We start from the raw sequence: 5416 nt of genomic DNA, 5'->3' as shown, positions 1-5416 counted from the left end.
GTGTGTGTGTGTGTGTGTGTGTGTGTGTGCGCGTGCCTATATGTATGTGTGAGTGTTTGTGTGTATGTGTGTGTGAGTGTGTGTGTATGTGTGTATGTGTGTGTGTTTGTGTATGTGTCTGTGTGTCTGTGTGTGTGTATGTGCCAGTGAATATGCTTTGCCATAAGTCTGAATCAGGTCTCATCTCCTTAACAGAAAACAATGGAACGAAGCAGTTCTCATAACAATATGGAGTATCTATTCTTCTTTGATTTTGTTAAAATATCATCGTTCGAGTAGGCAAATGATGTTAGAATAGAACTATAATCGAAAATGTAAAGACTGCATCTCAAGTTGGAAAAGAGGATGGAGCATGAGCTCATAATTGACCATACGATTAGTGCAGCGTGCTTTGACTTTGATTGTTATGATTCGGGGGTGGGGGCAATACGTTCTCCTTTTTTTTTTTGCCCAGCTCAGCTCCCAATATAATTCTAAAGCATGTCTTACTTGTCCGCTGTATTGGGGTCACTGCAGTCGGAACATGTCCATCTCTGCTCCCCCCCCCCCCCCCCCCCCCCCCCCCTCCCTCTTCAGGATCCATAATATCCCAGAGTCTAAAGCATGTACGTTGTGCATGTATTTAACGCGTACATTTTGAATGTTTGTCCTCTTGGAAAAGTAAGCATAATTGTCTCTTTTGAATTTGGAGACGGGCCACCCCCTTCTGAGACAAAGAGAAGGCAGATTTTTTTTCTCTTGCATCGTCCGCCCAGCCTCGCTGCCACGTCTCCAGTTGTTCAAAGATACAAAACGTTCCCTGTGACATCTTTAGGAGCGGACTCTTTCACATTTTTCAAGAAATTTTACCATGCAATAATACTTGTACATATGCATCTTCATCTATTATATTACATGTATGTACATGCATCCTTTTTCTAGGCCTACTCTTGTGTCTTTTTGTGTGACCAAAGTACGTACGTGGGTTTTGTGTACTATTAAAAACTTAAACTGTTCAAGAGACCACCTCAATCTCCAGGACAATTACCTGTACAGAACACTCCCCACCCCTTGTGTTTTGTGAAAAAAACCCAAAAAAAAACCCAACTATTTATTACATGTAGTATGACACTGTCAAAAGGACAGCCTGCCTAAGAAAACAACCACTTATCGCTCGTGCAGAGGTGGTTGTGTTGGACAGGTTCGACTGTATCCCCCCCCCCCCTGTTTTGATTGTGTCAAGGAACCAGTTTTCATGAATTACATGTATTCTTAATTCTTTCAGAAGAAAGAAGTTTGCTCTCCTTTGTTGAGTTCACTGCCATGGTATCTTTAGTAGCCTTCTACAGCATATCACACTTAAGCTCATATGAGATTAAACTCATTAAAAGAGTTGTTATTCATATCGTCATAGTAGTAGTAAAGCCATTCATTTAATTTGCTTTCTACCTTCTTGACATCTTTAACTTTAACCATTACCACAGATTCCTGTCTGGGCCTACATCTCAAGTGTACTAAAACTGTACTGATTGCTGCTGCTTCTTCAAGCATCATCATCATTGCCTTTCTCACTCTGCACCAGGGTGTGTAGGCCACGAACAAACACTTTCCTGTTTCCACCTTTCTCTATCCTGGGCTAGCCTCTTAAATTGATGTTATTCTATGTCTTCTCACTTTTCTGTACATCAATTTCTGTGATTCTTCTCCAGGTTCCGTTCAGTCTTCCCCTTGATCTTTTACCCAGTGGATTCCAGTCCAACACTGTCTTTGTAATGCAGCTGCCTGATTTCCTGAGAGTATGTCCAACCCATCGCCACCGCCTTCCTCCTACTTCATCTCTTCAAGCAACTTGATAATAATACTGTCCCCTACACAGCTTTGGGGAAATATCAATGCTCATAGATTCTTGAACGTTGCTTCTTTTCTTTATAAGTTATTGTACCCTGCCAAAGAGTTTTCGACTTTTCATCGCCATAGAAAGACATTCTAATTCTGTTTTTGTAGTTGACATCTTAACTACAGAAAGTTGAGAAATTCTTTTAAAAAATTATTCAGTTCCACGTAACCTTTTAAAAAAAACTGTCACCACTAGCAAGATTATCTCTTGTTTTTTTAAATATGAAATAATACATGACAGCGACATGAACATACATGTATCTTGTATGGTGAACACCTCTGATTCCCCTTCTACTTCTACATCTTAAAAAAAAAAAAAATTCTTTAAATGTAGCATTCAAAGAGGTGATCACCTAACTCAACTGGTTCGATTCCAGGCTTTCACAGACATTATAGTTTATTAATCGGATGAAGACTTATTTTATTTCCGAAATTTTGAACACTCACAAACATGGTGTAAGATCAAGCTTGTAACATTTAATATACATGTATAATGAGTACATGCATGTACATGTACTACTTTTCCCAAGGAAGGCCATCATAATAACATTCACCAAATCTCGTGTTAAAACGCTTGCTGATTACAGATTTAAGCTTTTAAAAAGCATATTTACATAATAAGGGTCATTTAGTGCAGGGAAAAAGGAAGATAGAAACAAGGGGAATAGTAAAGAAGCAGAACATACTACAGTAATATTAATAAAAGCAGTATGTGTAGTGAACTCCAACTCCAACGATTTTCTTCTCCTTCACAATGTTTTAGTTTTTAATAGTCCACTCTGCTTGAGCTGAACTTCGGCAACTCCAACGATTTTCTTCTCCTTCACAATGTTTTAGTTTTTCCACTCTGCTTGAGCTGAACTTCGGCAACTCCAACGATTTTCTTCTCCTTCACAATGTTTTTTTAGTTTTTAATAGTCCACTCTGCTTGAGTTGAACTTCGGTTAAGTTGACCTTTCTCTTGGGTCCCACCACCTTTTTCTTTACAACAGATCTCAACAGTTGTGAGTTAGGTGGAACTTTGGATGTGTTGATCTTTTTTCACTCCCTCAGTGCCATTAACTCATTCGCAGTTGACTATAATAATAATAGTAGGTTTTATGGCCCTTGCAACAACATTTGAAAAACAAGTACCTAAGATCAGTAGAGACATTGCTAGAGAGTAGGCCAAGTCTAAGAAAAGGAGAGATGAGGACGATAGATGTTCCATAGTAGATATAGTAGATAGGAAAGGGAGCAAACCAGACCACAGCACCTGCCAACCACACACTCTTCCCACCAGTTACCCTTGAGCCTGAGTTAGCAAGAGGAAACAGAAACACATACATGTAGGCTACTGTCTTTCTGTAGGGTACCCAAGGGTTATTTTTGTTGTCTCCATCAACACAATGTATAATCAGGCACAGATAAATATGTCGGGATTGATAAATTTCTGTCCCTGTCTTTTTATGCAAGAAAAATTATGAAATTATGCAAACTGAGCCCAAAAATGGGAAATTATGCGATTCCGTTAATTTTAATAAAGAATGATAAAGGAAAATAATGAGAAATTATACCAAAAAATGATCGAATTTTGCTAAATTAAGCGGGGTGCATAAAACCATGGGGACAGAAATTTGTACATGTTAGTTCTTCCTCATTATCTGATAACCAAAAATCAACATGGCAGTCAGGCCGAGTCAGGGAAAGGCAAATTGTACGAGCCAGAGCCATCAGTGATTTTAAATTTTCAGTGTTGGCGTTATTTGTGCCTGCCGACTAGCCTACAACATTCAGGAGGTCAAGTGACAGTGGCTTCCATCGATCCTGCCTGTTGTCAGGGCTAGCCTGAGCTGAGTGGGACACACCAACTAAGTTCTTAGTGCACCAATCTAACCTATTAACATCTGCAGCAACAGCAAAGAGTTGATCCATTGCACCTCTGACTCCAGAGAGCCTTCTTTCTTAACCCTATCCGTACGCCCTGGGGTCATTTTGTACCCCGGGGGTTGTATTCTTCCCATTTTAGAATACTTTTAATATGAAGATAGATCTCTTTGAAACTTCTCAGTATTTTTCAAAAAATCATTTTGACAGACTGCTATGCAAAGCGTACGGATCGGATTACCGAGTAAATTTCCTCTTTGAAAAGTGGTGGCACAGAGTTCCCCCACGTAGTATGGATACCATAGTAAAACACGACATATGGATAGGGTTAATTCAGTAACATAATGCAGAAAGTAGGCTACACTTATGCTGAAAGTGACCAGATCTTATAGAGGAGGTATGTACACAACACCATGTATAAAAGTATCGGAGATCCAACTTAATAACCGCAACTCTAAAACATCTTTTCCCCCCGTCTTCCACGACTTGGAATACTTGTTTGTTGATTAAAGAGAAGCACAGCGTCACAATAATGGACACTTAGTGCTGGGAAAACGTAAAACAGACAGTAACAACAGAGGGAAAGTATAGAAGTAGGACCTAGCAGTGGCACCCTCCAATCACCCGCACTTGGAACAAAACTCAAGGCATAAAAGTAACAGCAGTTATCATCTATTTATGTACAGGCGTCAATAATACAGAGTGAGCAGAAATAATTTTTGATTTCGAACGAGTTTTACAGCACTTGCAATATGCAAGTGCCGAAGTTTAGAGATGTTACAAGGGAGTAACAAACACAAAAGAGGAGGAGACATAGGATGATAGATGTTTGATAGGAAAGAAGGAGCAGACCACACCAGAGCACCCGCCAAGCACTCACAAGTAAATTTTAGACCTTCCAGGCAACTATTACCATCATTAAACACAAAGCAAAACCAAGGAAGAAATTTGACCGATTTCATTTTATTGATGAAAAAATTAAAGATTACATCATTGAAGAAAACTATTACCTTAACAAAAGCAATAAGGACAGAGACAAGGACACCGATGATTTTTTCTACAGAAATGCAACATAACCTGTACGGAACCGGGAACAGACCTGAAAAATAGCCTACCAATATGAACAACGGCAATGAAATGTCACACGTACACACAGACGAAATACTCACGACGGAGTACGACGGGCAAACAGATGATGAACGACGATACTCCAAACCCAATTTATGCATCATCTCTAGCAAACAATTATTCATGCTAAATTCACAGATTAAAATCAGTCTAATAAGATGAAGATAAATAGAATAAAAACAAGAGAGTTATTAACCAACCGATTTATCCGTCCACACTTTCAACTGATAAAACAACCCTACACAAGAGGTGTATTATTGGAAAAAAACAACAACCCAACAGGATAAAGGCGAAGAAGTCTGTGCGTTATTTACACAAGATTTGATTGCAGCTGTACCAGTCAATCACAGGAACTCTCTCTCTCTTCACACCCAATCAACCTACTACGCAGGAAGATTCGGGTGCTCACACGCGCGATATTTCGCTACTAAACGGTCGAGAGCGGTGGTGACGAGATATAGATTTCACTAGATGTCCACTGTCCACCGTGGGTGCGATCTTCAAATGGTGGCAGGCAGAATTCAGGGGCAGTGTCAGGTCTTTCTCC

The sequence above is a fragment of the Aplysia californica genome, unplaced genomic scaffold, assembly GCF_000002075.1.
Source record: "Aplysia californica isolate F4 #8 unplaced genomic scaffold, AplCal3.0 scaffold00649, whole genome shotgun sequence".
Lineage (NCBI taxonomy): Eukaryota > Metazoa > Mollusca > Gastropoda > Aplysiida > Aplysiidae > Aplysia > Aplysia californica.
The sequence above is the reverse complement of the archived record's forward strand: the minus strand, read 5'-3'. Positions refer to the sequence as shown.